We start from the raw sequence: 22,719 nt of genomic DNA on the forward strand, positions 1-22,719 counted from the left end.
AAGGTTATTTTAAGGGTTTTTTTTTTTTTTTGCTTCAGGTATGTTGCAGTTCTTAGGGTCTACTGTGCTATGATTTCTAGTGGAGACACATTGTCCTGGTTGTTATTGACTTTTTTTATGCTGGTATCTAGGAATCTGCATTTGGAAAAATTGTAATTCTGGGTGCTGGTATCTGGTCTTGTTTTTGTTGGGTGAGTGTTTTATTCATTGGTTTCTGTTGCCCTTTTTGGTTCTTAGGAGGGTGTGAGGGTGGTATGTTGCCTGGTAGGGAATACTTTGGAGATACTGCTAGGTGTGTCCACTGGAAGTTCTGGACACAATGTGTTTCTATGTATTGAGAGTTGTCACTTAGGAATTGGCTGGGCTAGCATGGGGGAGTGCTGAAGAAATCCACAAGCAACAGAAAAGCATTTTGTTCCACTAGGATGTGCTTACTTCTGTTGGCAGAGTTTTCCTGTCCTGCCAGCAGCTCTCAAATAAATACACTGAGACTTAATATTAATTATAAATGCTTGGCCAGTAGCTCAGGCTTGTTACTAGCTAACTCTTACATTTAAATTAACCTATATTTCTTTCTTTTTTTTTTTTTTGGTTTTTCAAGTCAGGGTTTCTCTGTGTAGCTTTGCACCTTTCCTGGATCTCGCTCTGTAGACCAGGCTGGCCTTGAACTCACAGAGATCCACCTGGCTCTGCCTCCCGAGTGCTGGGATTAAAGGTGTGCACCACCACCACCCGGCTAACCCATATTTCTTATCTATGCTTTGCCACATGGCTTGGTAGCTTTTCTCCAGACAGCATGCCCATCTTGCTTCTTTCTCTATATCTGCTGGTGACTCCAGACTCAGTCCTTCTTCCTCCCAGTGTTCTCAGTTTGGCTCTCCTGCCAAATCTCATTCTGTTCAGCTACTGACCAGTCAGCTTCTTTATTAATCAACGAGAACAATACATATTCACAGTGTACAGAAGGACTATTCCACAGAATGCTACAGAGCTGGGCATGAGATTAGCGCACTGGATATGGAGTAAAAGAGGGAAAGTAAAGATATGAAGCTTGCCTACATGCTTTGCTGGCATACTTGCTTCTTTGGCACGTTTGGCTATTGGATTACCAGGGAGTGCCTGCTGGAGTTGGGGCTGGCATAATAGGATGTGTGAGGAGGAAGGTTGGAGGAGAATCTCTGCATGATCTGCTGGAGATGGAGGCAGAGAGGACATGGAGGCCACATGACCTGGTCTGATACACAGCTGAGTGTAAGATTGGAGACTGGTTTTTAGAGGAGATGAGGAAAAGGATGAAAATTTGTAGGTAGGTTATCTGCCTCCCTGGCTGAAGTGGCCTTCAGGTTCTCAGAGAATGTCTACTGGATTTAGAGATTAGGATAAAGTGATAAATGGATGTTGAGAAGTTTGGAAATAAAGATCTGTGTGATCCACCTAAAATGGCTGCAGGGAAGGATGGGAGGTCCCAGGAGGTAGTCTGCTACAGAGCTTGGGATGAGATTGGGGAGTTGGATTTGGAGGAGAGAAAGAAGAGTGAAAATCTGGAGTTAGCCTACCTGCTTCCATAGCCATAGTGGACTCTGGGTTCCCAGGGAATGCCTGCTGGAGTTGTGGGCTTATGTAAAGTGACCAGTGGTAGAGGAAGAAGTTTGAAGGAGAAGATATGTTTTATCCACTGGAAGTAGAGGTAGAGAAAGGAGGCAAGCCACAGCTGGTGGTCTGCTATAGAGTTTGGAATGAAACTTGAGGACTGGATTTGGAGGAAAGGAAGGAGGAGTGAAGATCTGCCATTAGCCTACCTGCTTCCCTAGCTAGAGAGGTTTCACAATTTTAAAAGAAACACCCTGTACTGTATAGATGAGGGGTGGGATCTCAGCATTAGTACCCCAAAGATCAGTCTTTGAATGTGTTTTTGTATGCAAATTCTCTGTTGGAAGAGTTCTCTGAAGAATAGGAAAGGAAAAGTGATGCAAAAGACAAAAGGAAGAGGCCAAGCCAAGGCATTATCCTGTCAAGACCCACACTTCTGCGTAAATTAACTATCAAGACAATCCCCCAGATGTTGTCCAGTCCCATTGAGAGCTTGAGGTCTTGTAGGCAACATCTAAAATAGGAGGAAAATGACAGAAGAGCTCAAGGTTACCTGTGTGCAACAAGCCATCCCAGAGAATGGTGATCTACAGATCTGATTGACATGTTGAATTCAGACCTTACTATACCATGGATGAGAGACAAATGAACACTTTTGTATATTCATTCATGCAGTTATCTGCATATCCTCTTGATCTAGTTTGATTTCTGTTGATGTGATAACGCACTATGAATAAAAGCAATTTAGAGAGAAAAGGGTTTATTTCAGCTTACAGGTCACAGTGTATCACTGAAGGAAGTTAAGGCAGGAAGTCAAGCTGGAACTTGAAACAGAAACCATAAGAAACACTACTTGCTGGCTAACTTGCAAGCAACACAAGCTTGTGCTTAGAAAACTTTCTTACATATCCCAGGACTTCCTGTCTGGGAAATAACACCCCTACAGTGAGTTGGACACCTCTGCATAAATTAACAATCAAGACTCCCCCACAGACATGCTTACAGGTTAATCTCATTTGGACAACTCTCAACTGGGACTACTTTGTCAGTTGAATTTCTACTCTGTCAAGTTGACAAAGCTAACTAGGCACCAATGGAATATATAGATAGTACTCTGTGCAGCCTTCTAAGTGAGGCTTGAATAAGCACCCTGAAAGAGATTAGCATATGGTGGGGAAGGAAGACTCAGAGGCTGAATGCTGTGGTTCCCACAGGACCTTACTCAGTTTCTGCCCCAGAAAAGGCAAGAGAACAGAAGTCACCTTGACATTTTCTCAGGTTCTAGTTCCATGATCATTATTATCATTTTGTGGCCCTGATGAAATGATTTGGCTCCGTGTGTCACCATTCTTGCCTGTGATATAGAGATAATAATTCTCCTCATAAGTTTGCTTTCTGAAGATTAAATGAAGCAGTCAATTAAGAGATTAAAGCCCTTGAGAAGACTATTAGGAATTGTACGTCTGTTGAAGGTTTAATTCACATCAGTAGTCTCCATTTTTCAAATTCTTTTCAAGTATCAATAAGAAGAAGAAGAATAGTTTTGGGTACAATATCCATCAGTGGAGGGAAATACTGACAGATGTCCATGGCTGTCTTGATATTTTGTCACTTCCATTTTACCCTGAAATATTAACTTCACCTTTATAGATTGATAGAAAAATAACAGTCCTGTGTAGCAGTGGGACAAATACTGGTTGTTAGAATCTCAACTTCTCATTGAATACTTAGTATGTTTGAGTATTGGGGATTTTCAGCACATCCAGAGGCTTGTTGGAAAATGAAAGGTGGTAGAACTTTAAGAGAAGAAATAAAATCATTGAGGATTTGTTCTTGAAAGGGATACTAGGACTCTGTTCCTTTCTAATTTGTCTTTTTGCTTCCTGATTAGAAAGAAGCCATGAAGTAGGTAGCTCCCCAGTCACACATTCCTGCTGCACTCTCCCTAGCCACAAGCACAGAGGAATGGGGTAACAATGTCATAGCCTGAACTTCTGTGTCGGACAAAGTAAGCCTGATGGCCTCAGGTATTTTGCTGTGGTTTACAATAACTAGTAAAATACTTTTTGTCTGAAGGCTCTTCCCTTTCTGGAAGTAGTATACATGTAGATTGAGCATTTTTTTTAAATTTTTATTCCATTTTATTTATTTATTGGTATTTCAAGATATGGTTTCTCTGTGTAGTTTTGGTGCCTGTCCTGGATCTCACTCTGTAGACCAGGCTGGCCTTGAACTCATAGAGATCTGCCTGGCTCTGCCTCCCAAATGCTGGGATTAAAGGTGTGCATCACTACCAACCGGCCTGAATATTTAGAAATTAGTGGAGAGTTCTAATTTGGTTAAAACACCCAGCAAACATTAAACTCCTTAAGGCAAATTACTGGGAAGGACGGCCCTTTACCTGCTTTCCATATTCCTGTCTGAGTTTTGTGGCTAATGAGCAAACAGCAGTTGATCCTAGAGAGCTGACAACAATAGCAGTTATCTAACCACATGTGCTAAGGGCGCAGGAAGAGCACAGCACACCATGCATGGGATGAGGGGCTGAGCAGAGTGAGCACCCAGATGTGCAGAAAGCAGGCCTCATGATAACAGCGGTTTAGGGTACTTCCTCCTGTGGACGGATGCGATTAGCTTTTTTGAATAATTCCACTGACAGGGAATTGGAGTAACAGGACCTGTGGCTTATATCAGACCTACATAAATTGGGTATGATTCAATCCAACTGTTTCAAGGATGCAGTCAGGAAATGGGGCCCAGACAAAGCAAAGAGATATCTAGGACATCCGTGGCAGCCCGCTCCTTAGAGTCTAGCTCAGAATAACATTTTCTATACATTAGACTCCTAGCTAGAGAGTTCAGAAAGGATCTTACTTGGAAGTCTTATGTTAGCAACAGCATATAACCCCTTCTGTGTGTGTGTATGTTTTGTGTGTGTTATGTGAAAGCTTGGCTAGTTACTGTGTGTGCTTCTCACCTATTTTTCCCCAACATAATAAATAACTATTTGAGAATTTCAGTGATCACACTTGCTTCCCATTCATCCCTGGTCCACCCCACCTTCCTTGTGCCCCCCTCCAAGACAAACAAACACCAACTCCAATTTGTGTTGCCCATATACTCATTAATTTTCTCATTCAACTTAGAGAGTATTTTTAAAATGGAGTTCATATGTTCTTATTCTTACATGATTACATTCCAAAATGACCCATGGTGACATCAATGTAAGCCTCAAGAAGAAAGGAAATAAATATATTTGGAGATAGATTATTTGGTGGATTTTAGAGTACAAAGTTTGAAATCCAAAGGGCTAATGCTGTTGGAAACTGGATATTTTTTAGAGTGTACATTTTTAGGATGCTATGATGAAAGGTAAGTGGCCACACACTGAAACAAATTAGTTTCTTTACCTTACTAAAATTTGGGTTTTGTTGTTTCTAGGTAGCAACAGTCAAAACTTACACAGGTTATCTTCCTCTTCTTAACAATGTTTGGCAGTATGTTTGTAACGGAAAGCAAAAATGAAATGTAACTATAATTTTTCATATGAGAGAGCAACACACACACACACACACACACACACACACACACACACACACACACACACACAGTGCTCCCCATGTAAATAACTTCTTGTATTTGAATGGCCCAAAGTCATTTGTAGTGAGTGTTCATTCAAATGGTTGATATGACCATAAAACATGGGCTTCTGCCCTAGTCAGGAGGATTCTTGAGTCTTCAACCTTGGGGTCTGCATATTTCTATCTGAGGTCACCAGAAGACTGTGTCACAGCCACCACATCCCTCTGTGTTTCCTTTTCTTTTCCATTCCTGTTCTTTTCTCTTCCTTCTCTCCCTTCTGCTCTCTCTTTCAGTGATGGCTTAAAGGAAACTCCCCTAAATCCTTGCATACTGAAACAGTTCAGGAGTAGTTGCCATTGAATTCAGGCAGCCCTAGGAATGACTGAGATTTCTGCATCTGGTTCAAGGTATGCCCAAATAAGCAAGAGGTGGGCACTACTATCTGATTTCCTGGTGTGTTACATAGCAATGACTGCAGTTTCTTTACACCCATGGATGGAATATTTTATTACACTAATTATTCTATGAAGAAGCTTCAGAGGAATTTTAATCATGCATCTTGTGGAATAAAACAATTTTTTTGTCATTTTATTGCCTTCAAAATGATTTAAGTAACTCCAGTTTAAAAGTTTCAATCATATATGCATTATTAATCCATCACCCACTAATCATGTTAATTTAAATTTCTTAAATGTACATTTTAATTTTGTGATGGTCATATTTAGGTTTCCTTTGAGAAACTTATACACACTTTCCTTCTTCTAACAGCCTTTTCCTGCTCATTTGATTTATTTATTTTGGCTAAATATATTTGTTAATTTTAATTGTTTGATTTAAGATTTTGTTAAAGTGTTAAAACTGCCAGCTGAAGACATTTCAAATACACATTTACTACTAGTATGAAGTTTTCTAAGGATCTCAAAATAGAAAGCAAGTAATTTGAATTTTTTCTGTTATTCTCTACACTTATAGCAAAGAGGGTAATGAAGAGTGAGAAAATGAAGGGGGAAAACCAGAAGCACTTGTCTGCACAGTGAAGAAAAGGACTTTTAATAATTCTTATGTCTGCAGCTAGAACACAACTTACGATTTAACAAAGTCATATGCTTATGAAGAAAAACACTGCTTTCAAATCAGTTACACAATTACCTTGCAAGCACTAAAAAAAAGCCAAAATATTAAACTATGGTTTCATTTGGTAGAATACACAAGCACATGCACACACATCTGTCACACAGGTGTGCACGTACTTGCACACACAAGTGAATGTGTGCATAAACACGTGGGGAGAGAGAGAGGGAGAGCAGCTAAATGCAGCTAAATAACAAAGGCCGAGTGAGTAGCTTTGGATTTCATTGTTCTCTGGAACAGTAGCTCCCTCTAAACAAAGAACCACAGGAGAATTATCGAAAGTTATTTCCATCCCCGAGACCAGACATCTGGAGGGCAGCCATAGTGAGTATAAAACGTGAAGCCAAGTGTTTTATTTCTTACTGAATTCTGGACTATTTCTGACTTTCATCATTGAGTGAGCCATGACATGGGGGTGTTCACATCTGCAGCACTAGATTGTGTGAGGCATTTGTCCAGGCAGCCCCTCAGCTTTCTTTCAAATACCAGGGAACATTCTTCTAGTCTCAGGCACAGCTGAGGCAGTGATGAAGCAGCCCAGGCTGAGGGTCTCTGGCTTTATTCCACATATCCAAGGGTATAAATTAGTTCCAGGTCAGAAACACAACTAAGAGAAGCCTGAATTTGGTGCCTTGGATTCGCCCAGCAGAACTGTGTACTGTCTGTCATTCCCGGAAGTTCCATGAGAAGCAAAGTGCATAGCACAGACTGGGTCTCAGCAACTGAAGGGCTCAGTCTCCTCTTACTAGGATGTTGGGAAAGGCATTTAAATTCTTCAGTGCAGTTTTCTTTTGGCAAGGGAGAGATAGAACATAAATCTTTGTTGCCAGGTTGGTGGACATTTCAAGGACAGCTGGACCTTATATGAAATCATGCAATTTAATTATTGTGTTAAAATTTAATTTTTAATTGTATAGGATTAAAAAAAACACAGGCATTGGATGAGATTCTAAAGAAAATGCCAAGAACTATTTCATATTTCCTCCCCTGGCCTTCACTGTTAAAATTCTCAATAAGTCTTTTCTGCTTTCAATCTTTCCCCCTCTTCTTTTCATCCCTTACTTACGTCGTTTATGCCAGTCAGGCTCTGTCTCGCCCCAAACAGACTCATACAACATTCTCTCAGGACCCCATATCACCAAGACTGACTTTCCTATATTGTACCCAGCTTCAAAGGATCATATGAAAATCTGAAGTAAGTATTTTTTTTTTCCTTAGGGGAGAGACACTTTTCATTAGAGGTCACTGAGGGTGGAAATCAAACACATTCTTGTGAGGGACTATCAGCTACTATGTGCTATCCCAACTAGTTTGTAAACTTCAAAAGAAATAATACTGTATTACTTCTTCATCATTACCTTCCAGGTGCCTAGTGTGGCTTCAGTTCAAAAAATTCAGGATATATAGCTTGAGGAAATTGGCAATTTTGAATATTTTGTTTTGGCACATCAGTATCTTATATTTAGAAATTGTCACCTTTCCTTTGTCTGTGGGAGATATGGAACATTTTGTGATGTATACTGAGATAACCTATCCTCTCTCCTCCCAGATCCTGGAATGTTGAATCCTTAAAGGCTAGTGTGCTCCTTACAGGAGATTCAATACCTTGATTGATGTCTATTTAATCAAATTGTCTTTAGAGGAGCTGGAGAAGTATGCATTTATTTTTCCTGAGGCAATGACCTTTAAGATAGTCACAATTGCTGTGTCTGCCACAAATATCACTCGTTGGGGAAAAGATCATGGAAGGGTGGGGACATTGTTTCCATCATCTGTGTTTCATAAGATTCTTGGATACCTCAGCTTCAATCTTCCTTAACTTTCATCTCTTTCCTCTGTGTCCCTTCATAGTTCGTTTCCAAATGATTTTCACTCTCCTTTTCACTTACTTATTGTGATGAAAGCTTTCATCTACATACCTCTGAGAAACTTACAAGCTCATGAAACTCCATTGTTCTCACGCTTTCTTCTCTGAGCTGACATGTGAGGGAGTTTCCAGACTGGGTTAACCGAGGTGTGGGCAGTACCATTCCATAGGCTAGCATCACACACTGAGTAAAATGAACTGCTCTGCAGTATTCACACTTCTCTTTCCTGACTAAGGATGCCATGTAGCTAGCTGCCCCCGGCTTCATCCACCATGTCTTCCTTTGATGTGCTGTGCACTCAAACTTAAGAGTTACCATTGTCAAGCATTTTGTCAGAGCAATGAGACTGGTAACTAATTAACACATGGCCTTTTGTTTAAGTTCAAGTGAAGGAAACACAAAATGTAACTAAGGTCCACTGTATTAGTAAGTGATGGTGTCCCAAAAGAGATGATATATGAAATGCTTTCTCAACTGATGATATTCTCACTTTATAATGAATGCATCTGGCTATAACACAATTGTAAGTCAAGGTTTAGACATGCTTATATAAACCTAAAATGTGCCAGCTTGTGTCACAAAAAAAGTTAGAGGAGCAGGAGCCTCCTATATTAATGGCCTCAGAACACCCACATTCTGGGCTATGTTGTGAAAGCTCTAGCAGTAATCTCCATGCCTCAGAGGAGGTAAGGAGAATTTGGATGCTCCTGCATTAGTGAAGGATGACAATAAAGCTATTTCTAGGGAAGCAGTGTCTCAGGGGAATTTACAGCCTTGATTTGCAGAGGCGATTTACAAGAATTCCAAGAACAGCAAAAAGCTTACAAATTTGCTGCTAATGAGTTTAATGTGACTTTCCCACAGGAAGTCACCATTCCTCCTACCTAATGAGGAAGGCATTGCTGCCTTGCGTGGCTATGACTATCCTAGAGTGGTCACCTTGGATTCTGCTATATCCTGTTGCATCTAGATGGACAACCAGAACCAGTGTTTGTAAAATAAACAGCATGAGGACAAGAGTTGCCTGTCTTTGTTGATTTCTATATATAGGAACATGGATTTGGTGTGTCAGAATACAGTCTGTGAATACTAGAATTAGATTGACTTGACTTATATACATGCTCATGCCCCTTGCTAGAAGGTATGCTAACTGTTTGCATGATTTGATGATTACAATATGGACACAGTGAGAACCAATGCTAAATCAATCTAATGTGAACAAAATGCCTTGTCTATTCTAGACTAGAGGTTATTAAATTATATCCTTGGCCTCTAACTATGGTTAGTGGCCTATTCTTTTCTTCCTTTTGCTTTTTATAGGTCATGAGTGAATTTTTTTTAAATGACATAAATTTAAATGGTTATATAAAGATGCACATTATAACTTTTATTTTGGCTCTTGGCTTAAAAAATTTACTCCATTGTCCTATAATAAAATGTTTGCTGGAGCTGGAGAGATTGTTCAGTGGTTAAGAGCCCTTGCTGATTTCACAGATTTGGCTCCCAGCATACATATGTTGGCTCACAATTGTACGTAACTCCAGTCATAACAGATCAAGCATCCTCTTCTGACCTACACCAGAACCAACCAACTGCACATGTGATGCTCTTATATGCAAACACTCAGACAAGCAAACTAAAAATAAACATTTTTTTTAAAAAAGAAATTGTTTGCTGATCATTGATCCAGTCTCAGAAGGAAGAGACCACAAATTCAAGAGATAGGAATGAAAAGTTGGCCTTTATCTCTTGAATAAATCCCTGTGGAATCTTGTTTTCAAAATTCAAGAATAAATTTCTTCAGAAAAAAAATAGAACTGAGAGTATTTTTTTAAAAATATCAATTCTTGTAAAAATATTCACAGCGTGCATCTGTAATTTTGTTTATTGCTTTGTGTTTCACCACTGAGTTCTGTTGGACAATGTTTTATGAGAAGATGGAGCTTTCCCAGGGTATGGCTGGTAATAGCTGCTCCATCAGCTATGACTGAATGGGGCATGCAAATCATTGCTGTGTTTCTTTCTGAGAATGTACTGATATCTTAGAAACATTTCCCTGAAGGGCTGAAGAACTGTTACATTTCTGAAGAGCTATCACAGAGAAAGACTATAGTATTCAAGTATGATCTTTAGGATATCTCCCATGGTACTGGTCCAGATTCAAAGCAGTAACTAAACACAAGAACTAGAGACGGACACTACAGTGTTCCCAGTCTTCTGACCAGCATGATCTTGCCTCTACATAATTTTAAGAAAGTCAACCATAAAAGTCAGCCCTGGATGGAAGACACTAATAAGGATTTTAATAGTAACTATGTTTTATGTGTAAACTGGGTTTTTCAAGAAAGATTTTTCTTGTTCATGATTTAAGAATCTCATATATTTATGCAGATTATCTACCCGGAATTCTCCTCTTCAACTCACTTTGGATTCCTCCCTGAGGTCCACTTTCCAACTTCTTGTCCTCTTCTTCCAAAGTGAATTTTTCTCAACCCCAAAGGTGAGACACACTCAGAAGTCACAGCATTATTTAGGGACTTTTCCATTTTTCTAGAGTGACTCAAATGGCCTACCCTACTTTCCTCCGAATCTGAGCCAAATTAGTTAGCTGTAGTAGGGGGAAGGTCTTCCTTGCCCTCTCCTTTGTAGTGGGATAATGGAAAAATGTGAGGTCGGTCTCACCAGAGCTCCTGGCAGCTGCTGTGCTGGCAATAATTAGGGAAGATTTTGAGCTAAAAGTCTGGCTGCTGAAAGATTTTGGATTTGAGGTTTGATGTTATCAAAAAATTTCATCTGGTCCGATGCAGAAACATATTGCTTAATCTAGAAAGAATGTGAGCAGGTTGTCCCTCGGTGCACATGTTGGAGCACTCTGTCTTCTTTTGTGGTAAAGTCCACAGCAGTTGCTCTGGGTAATAGGAGCCAAGTCTGTCTGGGCACAGCGGAATCCACCACATTTCAGTTTAGTCTGTTTCAACCCTTAGGCTGACTCTAACAAAATGTCTCAAATGAATACAACAGTGGTTGAATCCCTTAGTTCCTTCTGCGAAGTTTGATTTGTTGTGGCAATCTTAAATTAATTCTCTCTCCTAATCAGATTTTGAATTCATAGTCCAGGAATCATTTTCAAACACGCACAGAAAAATGATATTAATATGCAGATCTATTTATTTGACTCAGGCAAAGTACTTTTATTGCTTGAAAAAATATTATTTCTAATAATAAACTATGTTTGAACCAAATTAACCAATTTCCTTATGTCTGTTCTACTATTTAATTATACCCTCTTAATTGTTGGTAAACATACCAGACTGAGGTCATCTTTCACTGCTTCATCTTTATAGGTTTAACATAGGATTATATTAAGTGAGGTGGTCAAATATCTCTTCTAAACCATGTAAGCAAAACAGCTTATTTTTATAATCCTAGTCAGAGAGAGAAATGATGCTAACTCTATCTGTAGGGGAATGTCTTCCCTAGATTAAATGTTGTCCTAGTCCATTCATGAGGCTGTCTATGAGTGGCTTGAATCACAAATAAAAGTTGAAGAGTCTGGGAAGTCCCAGGTCAAGGCTATGGCATATTTGGTATCTGGTCAAGGATTACTTTCTGGCTTGGTGTGTACTCACACAGTGGAAAGGATGACCAAGCTCCATGGCTGTCTCTTGTACAAGAAAGAGCACTAGTCCCAGTCATGAGGGCATCACCAAGTGAGTCCACCTCTTACGTCCAGCTGAGGGCTGGAGTTGCAGCTATCTGCAACTGCCAAGGGTCACATAAAGTACTGCTAACGCTAGTCACTAGTCTGGGAAGCTACCAACTTTCCATAGGACTTACCTACAAATACTATGCATGTGGAGTGAGGATTTTTAACTGCTGAATCTGTGAACTCTTTAAACTCATAAAAGACAACTCTGAACATGAGTTAGGAGTAGTATACTCACAAGACAGCTGACACTGGACTGAAATAATGTCTATACAAGACAAATAAGTTATTCCTTGATTGTTTGAATGGAGACTGTGCATCTACCTCATTGTTACCTAAATTATTCTATTTATTGTTTATATAGTAATGTCACCAGGATGCTTGTTTCCTTCTAATTCATGAGCATCTGATTCTGTTGAGTAGCACTAGCCTTCAGGAGTTTAAGTCTGTTTATTTTTGGTATTTAGGATACAGGACAGATAATATCTTTAAAGCTCATGAGGTAATTTAATTCTGGATCCTGAACTTTATTAATCTAATTTTTAAAAAAATTCTTTGTGAAAGCTTTTCCATCTTAGGTTTACCTATGCTACATTTTTTTTTCTGGATACTTGTATAATAAGGTAGTGGTTGATAAATTTAGGTGATTTATTCATGAAATGATCAGAGTTGGTATGTCCCTTGTGGGACTGTCTATGTTAGTTCATACTACTTAAACAGTGAGATCACAACCACTTGACAGTTCTTTGGTAAGTTAAATAATTTTCATATGATCAAAGATGTTTTAGATTTATTATTGCTGGGTCTTTACATCAACAGACAAATGAACATTTCAGGATGACCTGAGGATCCAATGGGGCTGTGTCTAAAACTTCTGCTTCCTACATAACACAGAGTTTAAAATTTGAGTAAAATTAATCATATCTAAGTCCTTGGCCTCCCTTGTGTGCTGGTACTGTGCCAAGACTACGTACACAAGTGAGTGATTGTTCCAAGTCTTTAGAACAATCTAGTGTCTGGAAACTTTCCAGAAATTGAAAGCCTGAAATGGGAGGCTCTAAGTCTTTTTATATACAGATGCGGCTCAACTTCTAATGAAGTTCCAGCTACACTAACAAAAAATGAAATTGCACCAATCTTCAGAGCATCTTCATTTAGCAATAGATTAAACCACCATTTTGTATCAGCTGTTTCCCCTGGAGCTAATGGCTGACAGGGAGCTGCAGCTAGCTACAACTGCCTAGGATCACATAAAGTGCTCCTAATAGTATCCTGGGAAAAACATAAAGGTTTGAACTTTGATGTAGGTGTCTACTGAATCTGTTTTGCTTTTGCACCATGATAAAATAAAAAGTCACGAAAGTCAAAGCCACCAGCAGTTGGAGACTAACTAGTACTGTCCTGAAAAAGGAAGTCTGCACATGGAAAACTAATTTTATGGCTCCATGATGTGGTGAGCTTATACAAATGAGAGTGAGACCTGAGACTTCCCACTGAATGTGGTCCTTTCGCTGCTGTCCTTCAGAGCCTTGGTGCTTCAGACAGGAGCAACTCTTAAATTTTATTCCAACCTTTAACTCTAACTACTTTTGCTAGGCACTTTCCTGGACCTACAATTAAATTCCTTCAAATTTTACATTTTAAGAGGTCTTTGGCACATGACCCATTTATAACCTGCTCCCCTAATCATTAAAATTGGTGTTTACACATATGTGTGATAAAAGTTTAATTTCCGTATAAGATTTCAGGTCTTAGAATTTCTGTACCTTTTAATCTAGCTCCCAACTATAGTGCTTAGTATAACACTTTAAGTGCTATGGATATGAAAATACCTAATTACTGTTTCACAATGCCCATCTGTTAAAAACAAAATTTCATGAATTACAATTGATTCATCTAGTTAACTCTACATTTTACTCTTCTTCAACTTTGATGATTTGCTACAATTAGTAAATCCCTTGGCCATTCCTGATGGTCCACACTTTTAACTGTGCTTGAAACTTTGCACACGAGAAGTGCAAAGTACTGGCACACCTAGTCTTCACCTAGGAAACACCTAGGAATGGTGGTTAGGAACAGGATTTCTGGCATCAAGTCACCAAAACTTAGTCTCTGCCTAGTTGCCAACATTTATATCCTTCCCTCTTGTTATAAGAGGAAAGTGATGTTCTCCACATTATAAATGTAGGTATATATTACAGTGCCAGCTTACACAATCAATGCATACATGGTAACGCTTCCTCTTCCTGCTTCTTCTCTTCTTGCATTTTCTTTATCTTAATAGGAAAGAAGGTTATGATCTGAACATGAGCTGTATCCTAGAGCTCATGTGTCCACTGTTTGGTGCCCACCTCATGGCACATTGAGGTCAGGGGTAGAAAGCTTAGGAGGTGAGGCAGTGGTGGTGTGAAAGAAAATGGTCCTCAAAAGGAATGACACTATTAGGAAGTGTGGCTTTGATGGAGTGGGTGAGGCCTTGTTGGAGGAAGTGTGTCACTGTGGAGGCAGACTTTGAGGTCTCATATATTCTCAAGATACTGCCCAGTATCCCAGACAACTTCCTGGGGCCTGTGAGTCAAGACGTAACAACTCTCAGCTCCTTTTCTAGCACCATATCCTCCGGCATGCTGCCTTGCTTCCTGCCATGATGATAATGGACTAAACCTTTGAACTGTAAAAGAGCCACCACAATTGAATGTTTTCTTTTATAAGAGTTGCTGTGGTCATGGTGTCTCTTCACTGCAATAGAAACCCTAACTTAGACAAAGGCCAAGCTGAAAATATATCTCTGAGGAAGTGGTTTTACTACCGCATCTGTTCCCCAGTCACTTCCTGTTCTACTGTGATGTGAGCAGCCTGCTCCTTTTCCAAGGACTCTCTCAGCATAGCATTGTTCTCACTGTGAACACATATATCTTGTAATCAGGGACTATGGAGTGGAAACAATGAAAATCAAATGACCCCTCTTCTGTTGTTTCTGTCAGGGATTTCAGTTACAGCAACACAAAAATAAACCAGATGGTTTCAAAACTGTGCATTAGCACCATGTCCTTAATAGTATTTTATCAGTTGGTCCACAGACAAAGACTGCCCCATCCTCAATTTCCAGTTTTAAGGCTTTATACTCAGTAAAAGTCACTCATGCCACTTGTTAAGGATGAGTGTTATACTTAGCTTCAGCTGTAAACTTGAAACAAATCTAGAGTCACCAGAGAAGAAGGAACATCCATTGGATTAGCCTGGGGAACACTTTCTTTGTTGATAATGAATGTAGGAGAGCCCAGTCCACTCTTGGTGGTATCACTGTAGTCTGGGTGTCCCTAAAAAGTATAAGAAAGGTATTTAAACATAGTCCTGGCAGCAAGCCAATAAGCTAAATTTCTCCATGTCTTCTGCTTCAGGTCCTGCCTCCTGGCTCCTGCCTTGAGTTTTTGGCTTTGCTTCATTCCATGGTGGACTGCACCCTGTAAGCCAAATAAACCTTCTCCTCTTTGAGTTGCTTTTGTTCGTGGTGTTTATCACAGCAACAGAAAAGCAACCTAGAACTACGAGCTTTAACAGAGAGATGTTTGTAGTTAGTGTGTGTGTGTGTGTGTGTGTGTGTGTGTGTGTGTGTGTGTGTGTGTGAGAGAGAGAGAGAGAGAGAGAGAGAGAGAGAGAGAGAGAGAGAGAGAGAGAAATATTGGAAATTGAGAGTTTCTATTTTCTATGTGCTGTAGAAGACTGAGGAAGTCTGAGAAGATGCTGAAGTGTCAGAGCTCATTTTTTTTTATAGTAGCAATGAGGCAAGATAGGTAATGTGAACTGGGCTAGCTCTGAAAAGGGGAACATGGTATAAGTAGAATCTGCAAGGCCCATGTTGCCACCACAGAGGAGTTGGAGATGGCAGTACCAGTCCATATATGGAATTCAAAGTAATAGAATAAAAGCAAAATAGGAATACATGTAAAACGTGGGTAATACATAACAACAGACTGCTGAAAGCTGTATTCTTTCTCCAGCTTTAGGAAAAAGTCCTGGAGGCTGACTACTAACGCCAATAGATCTATTGAAATGTCAGACAAAGAAGGAGTGTCGTTCACCATATTTGGTTTGAATCACCACTAGTTTCTCGACATTATACATAATTACAGTATGCATGCCACTGTCATGTGTGGTTGTGTTGATGTGGGACACTAGAGGAAAGGAATCTTCTTACAGTGCAAGGGTAGAAGGAAGGCATCCTGGAAGGCTTGGGCTCAGAGCCAGGTGTTAACATATGGCTCCAGTGACCCAGAAAGATGAAACCTTCAGCTTTGACAATGTGATGCGTAGGCACAGCTGTCATAGGAGGACCTTCAATAGAGCAGAGCTGGTTGTAAGCAGAGGAGACCACATGATGCCAGGAGTAAACTAGGCACTAAAGCTTTTTTTCTTCTTCATGATCCCTAATAAAAGAGGAGCTTAGACTTTTTGAGGTGGAAAAGTCTCAGGGTCACCAAGGAAATGAGTCATCTAAGGATATTCACATGGTTATTGATGTGATGTACCTCCTTTTAGCAAGATAGTCAGCTGAAAGTGTTTGTGGCTCCTTGACCAGTAACCATGGCCTTCCTCTGCTATCTGCTAAGTGATGAAGTTCATGAAGCAGTTTAGCACATGGTGGTGTGACTCATCAGAGCATGCAAGGGGGGATGGAGAGTAAAGAAGATGGTCCATGTTACTGAGTTTTATAACTAATCTCAAATGGAAATGCTCATAACCATGATGTGCTCAGATTCCTGAAGACAAATCAGCAGGCCTACTATAAACACACCAGGGGAAGACTCCCGGGATTTGAGGATCACCAGGTACCATTTAGAATCATCTTACCCCAGATATATTCCATAAATGCATCTACTAACAATTAGTTTGTGGAGTTCATGTTTATATAGTTGTTATTTATATCATTAGTCATTTTGTCTTGGATTGTGACAGTCAAGACAGATGGAATAGCTGTGAGTTGATTTTGTTCAGCTTTCTGAAGAACATTGTCATTTTTCCTAAGGAAGGAAAGTGAATTTTTTTTTTAATCAACAATAAAGGCATGTGGTGGCACATGCCTTTAATCCCAGCACTTGTGAGGCAGAGGCAGGTGAATCTCTGTGATTCAAGGCCAGCCTGGTCTACAGAGGGAGTTCCAGGATAGCTAGGGCTGTTACACAGAGAAATCCTGTCTTGAAAAACCAAAGAGAGAGAGAGAGAGAGAGAGAGAGAGAGAGAGAGAGAGAGAGAGAGAGAGAACATAGCTCAGAAAGACAGGTGCTTATCTACCAAATCATAACAAAGCAAGACCCAGCTAGGGGGAATAAAAGTTTTGGGGTGGGTAGTACATTTGTGACTATGCTTAGTTCCCAACAACAGGCTCCATTCTAAACAGAAAAAAAAAAATGGTTTCATTAGAGGCTGTTGCCAAGATGACCAGAGTTAGACTGCAAAGATATACAGACAGATTCAAAGACCAACTACAGCATAAAATATTCTCTTGTGAAAATACTACTGCTGTCGTGCACAAAAATTCCATCTAGATTGCTGAATATATCCCCATGGCCCGTAGGGAGGGTGACATCTCTATAAACATTAGTTGGAAGAACAGTTTCCCTTTGAATTGTTTTATTCTTGACTCAATCTGTCATTTTGGTAAATCTGCTCAGTAGGCCACAGGTCCTGAGTGACAAAGAAACCTGGGCATGCAAAGTTTCTGTTGATTCTTTGGCGAGGAGACACTGAAAGTTATACTTCATAGATGCTGTGTAGACTCCTATGAATATAATTCTTATCAACCTAAATAGTATGAGGTAAGAGTGCTTCACATTCACCTCTGTGGGCTATACCCATGTAAGTAAAAATGCTGTCTCCCTGGTGTCCTGTCATCTTCAAGAGGGCTGCCCACCCTCATTACTCATGCTAAACCTGCCTTGGCTAAAGTGAACGTCTCAACATGTACACTTTTCTCTATTCTCTACAAGGAGCTGCCATTCTCTGGAAGTTCCTGTCTGAAGCCTGATGAGTTTCCTTTTGGGAAGCAGCTCTGCTGAAATTAGATAAAAGCACCAGAGATGCCCTCACTCTCCATGCCAACACAGAAATGACATTTTGAATAAGGCAATACATTCCTAGAAAGGAAAATATGTAGTGTTATAGAATATTTCTACTCTAGCTGTGAGAAAGCATCAATACAATTCAAAACTTTATTGTACTGTCTTAGACTTAGAACTAAGTTCTTAAAGCTTGGGGAGATTTAGCCAGGTACCACTGTTGACAGAGGCATCAACGTTCAAAGTTCAGCTGCTAATAGAAAGTCAAGCCATCCCTTGGCAGGACTTTTCAGCCTTTTACACATACCAAATTCAAGATCTCTCTGTCCTGTTTTCTTTTCTTTATCCTTTACATGGGGAACAAGGCCTTTCAATAGTCACCAAGTGTCTTGAGTTACATAGCTTTTCCACGTGGACGTTAAATTCTTGGTTCAAGTACTTTTTGTTTTTTCACTGTTTCCCCTGTTCATTCTCATAGGGAGCCAGGAGGAAACCTGCTAATCATCTCTCACAGCCCCTAAATTTTCCAAAATAGCACTACAAATATATCATGTTCTAAGCAGACATTTTTTTCTAAGAAAGGAATGATTAAATCATAGAATAATTGTATTACATGAAAGATTTTACTATGTTCCTAATATAAGAAAAATGGTTCTCCCATGACTACAGAGTCCAAATATGGATAGGAATGCAGGGAAGAAGAGTCGTAATTCACTGAGATAGCACATTATCAGGTGTTCTCTTTGCAGTGGGATTTTCCAAGGTGGACTTTAGCTGACTCTGCAGTGACTCATAAAGGAGCAATAGAAGCAATTACATTGGAGGGCAAGCAGTTTAGGTTTAGATATTGAAGAGCGAGGAGATAAACTGTATGAGAATGTTAGAAATAATTTGTCATTGCAGACAAACTCTGCCCTAAGAGATAAAGCTTTGGTCAGTTGGCAACACATCCCACTCTTCCTCTGCACCCTTCAGCTCCATTTGGGATTTAAGTTCCCACCATAACTGATCTCTCAGAGTTCAGGGTTGCACTTAGGAGAAAAATAGACATGCTCTGTTTCTGTTTGACTCCATTTAAATGTTCTGAAATTGAGGAGGAGAAGCTGGTTCAGAAGTGGGAATCTTCATCAAGGAAAAAGTTGGTTCAGAAGTGGTGGTATTGCAATAATGTAATACATGGGCTATCAGTTATCTTTATTTTAGCTATTGGACAGACTATATGTGTATTCAATTACCTTTAAAATGTTTCCCAGAATGTACAAAGAGAATAGAAGCTACTTGCCTCTATACCTTACAATTTTAATTTTATTAACATTTGATGAGTTAAAAGTATTTGTTATGAAATTTATGAGTATAATTCTCCAAGGAATTTTGACTGAAAGTTCAAACAAAATGGGCTGTAGAAATTATTAGTCACATAAAGTGGCATGTAAAGAAACCTAAGCATTTTGATTTTTTATGCTAATAACCTTTTTTACTGATCCTGACTCTGTTCTATTATTTTAGTTTTGTGTTGACATTCTATTGTGAATAGTCAAAAGAAAAAGAGCTTTTTTATTTACCCAGCTTGCCATTGCCTCCTAATGCTCTTAATTGAACTGATTGCTTGCTTCATTTCCCAGGATGATTCTCAGACTATCTACTATTACAGTTGAGCAGAGAAACTTCAAAAGTTGGTGTAATTGTTAATGTTGGGAGAAGCTCCATAAACATTTTGCTTCACATGTGATATTCATTTTCAATTTGGATTATGTATTAAATATAACACTAATAACTCAAAAAATTCTATTCTCTTTAGTAATAAAATTTTCATTTAAAACTGTAATGTAAATTGTCTGATGTAAAAAAAATTACTTTGCTCTTATCTCAAGCTTAGAGATTCTCTAGTTAAATTCCCTTTGGAGCACTAGAACTGGGGGTATTTAAGCAAAGGCTTCATTCCTACTGAAAACCAGCTTTATTCAGACTCCTGAGTAGAATCAGAGAGTGACAGAAAAGCCCAGGAAAGCACAAATTGCTACTCTACACAAGGACTGACCCTTGGAAGGTGCCTTGTACATTTGAGGACATTCCAGACACTCTGCAATCAGAAAACCAACATCAGCCCAGACAGGATGCATGAGTCAAGGCTATCTGAAAGAGATGGAACACGTGGCATCCAGGCACTTGCAGCTTTTCTACTGCCAGGCTCTGCTTGCGGTCCATCCTGCTGGTTGGAGTATCCTGGAAAGGAAATGTAAACAGTTTAAATTGGGCAGCAGAGCTAACAACTGTCATGCGACTTTCAGAAAGGATGAATGAACTGCTCAGAGCCACCAGAATCCTGTCTGTTATAGCAGTGGACCAAAAAATAAATCTTTACCATTCTGAACATAGAGTATAGATGGACCAGAAAACATGCAAAATCCTGTGATCTTAAAAAGCATCCTACTCAGACAGCTGTGTGGAATTCCACCAAAGGCCAAAGTTATACCTTAAGCCAGTTTATCTGGTTTGGCTTTGAAGTGGCAATAAAAACGAGGAAGTCTCCTGACCTAGGTCATTTCTAAAAGCAGTTGCTTTTTTTTAGCTTTAATTATTTTAAAAACAGTTATATTTACAGGTATGTATGGGTAAGGGAGAGAAGAACCACATTTCTTACCACAGAAAATATGAAAGACATTCAGACTCCTTTATGATGTATTATAGATGTGGGCTTTGCACTCACAGAATAAACAACAGGCAAAATGGTAAAAAGCGACCACTAAACAGCCAGATACATGCACCAATGTCTTCAAGGACCTTGTCACATACAAATGATATCTGTGATTGGAAGTTCGATCCACATGGAAAGGAACTTAATCAGTGTTCTTGCTTTTTGAGGAGAGGGCTTACATTTTGAATGACAGCTTTCCTCTTTAGTTGAATTTTACCCCGGCTAATCCTTCTGGGGGTATTTAAAGGGCTGTGTTCATTTTCTGTTGAAGACTCAATGAATCCTGTTGTCTTTGAGGTGGTCTGAAGTTGGCTTTGAAAAGAGTTATTCAACAGTAGTAATGGAGCCACTAGTTGTTTTTGTGAGGATCTATGTTCCACTTCATATAGTTCATGAATTTTTTTTTTCTTTAGCTCATTTTATTTCTGCTGAAACTATCTTGGCCAGTCCAGTACTCATTATTGACTGTTAGTAAATGAACAAATGATATTAAAATGAAGGTAGTTTCAAGGTTTATTAGTTTTTTTAATAATCACAATGAAAATGATTAATGAATTCATCTTTGTATTTAATTAAGAAATTTGATGTTCAAGGATTCCCAGTGTTGGTCTCTACATGCTCTTGGTTGAGAGATTCTGTGTGGTTGCAGACCATTTCTTTGGGACTTCTTTAAACAACAATTGACAAATTATGCTATGCTTATCATTTTTGGTCAAATTTTCTTTTGAAATGTGAGCCTAGCTATCTGAGCACTTTCAATAATCTGCCACTTGAATGGAGCATATTTTATTCATTAGCTGAGCTCTGCACTGGGCCTTAACTCACTAGGCAGAGTTGATCCTATTCAGTAAATGAGAGTCCATTTTTCTTGGTTCCCTATTTTGCTGCTGTCATTGGACAAAGCTAATCCTATTCCTAGTCAGTAAAAGAGAGTCCATTGTTATTTATTCCTTCTGTTGTTGATGTCACTGCACACAGTTGATCCTATCCTGTACAGGAGAGCTCATTGTTATTGGCTCCTGTTGCTGGTGTCACAGGACACAGTTGATCCTGTCCTGTACAGGAGAGCCCATTGTTATTGGCTCCTTGTGGTGTTGGTGTCACTGTACACAGTTGATCCTGTCCTGTACAGGAGAGCCCATTGTTATTGGCTCCTTGTGGTGTTGGTGTCACTGTACACAGTTGATCCTGTCCTGTACAGGAGAGCCCACTGTTATTGGCGCCCTGTGTTATTGGCACCCTGTGTTGCTGGTGTCACAGGACACAGTTGATTCTATTCTGTAAAGAAGAGCCCATTGTGTTGGTTCCATGTCATGCTGGTGTGATGCTTTCCATCTTGTATCCTCACCTTATCAGCAATTGTTAATCATTCCATCTTCTACCTTCTTCCCAATCCTTATGTTAATTACAGAAAATGACAGAAGCATTTTCTTTTTGTGTTCTTAAGACAGAATATCCCTCAGTATCCCAGGATAAACTGTCACTCACTGTATACAATCCAAATTGGCCTCACTTTTGCAAGAATCCTCCTAATTCAGGCTGCCAACTCTGGGATTGCAGATATGAACTATCCTGTCTAGCTAAACTTTTGGGTTTTTTTTGTTGTTGTTGTTTGTTTTTGCATTTTCTTTCTGTGTAGACCTGGCTGTGCTGGAAGTTACTCTGTATACAAAGCTGGCCTCAAACTCACATAGACCTGCTTGCCTCTGCCTCCCAAGTGCTGGGATTAAAGGCATGTGCCACCATCACTCGGCCCTAAGCATTTCCTTATAAATATATTTTGGTATTTCCTCTAATATGCTTATTTGCCATAACATTTCATTTAAAAAGGATATTATAATAATCAGAACAATATACTAAGCTTATTTGAGTTTTTTACCTCAATAGGTTGGCTCTAATTTCTTCACAGTTTCTAGAAAAGAGTAATATACCATATCATGGCTTTGTGCAGATATGTTTAATGACAAACATATGATGGGACCTTGGATGTTCACCTTCTGTGTGTGTGTGTGTGTGTGTGTGTGTGTGTGTGTGTGTGTTTAGAGAATCTTGGCCAGCCTAGAGAAATAGTAGCTGCTACACATACAATTG

General features: G+C 39.4%; 1 long non-coding RNA gene across 1 annotated transcript in view; it reads right to left on the reverse strand.

The window, feature by feature from the left end:
• Nucleotides 1-19,871: 19,871 nt before the first annotated feature.
• The window catches only part of LOC131912463 (uncharacterized), a 51,216-nt gene continuing 48,368 nt past the window's right edge, over nt 19,872-22,719 (reverse strand). Inside the window, exon 3 of the long non-coding RNA XR_009379639.1 lies at nt 19,872-20,156. This is a non-coding gene — a long non-coding RNA (uncharacterized LOC131912463). The remainder of the gene's footprint in view (nt 20,157-22,719) is intronic.

This window comes from Peromyscus eremicus, chromosome 6, assembly GCF_949786415.1.
Source record: "Peromyscus eremicus chromosome 6, PerEre_H2_v1, whole genome shotgun sequence".
Lineage (NCBI taxonomy): Eukaryota > Metazoa > Chordata > Mammalia > Rodentia > Cricetidae > Peromyscus > Peromyscus eremicus.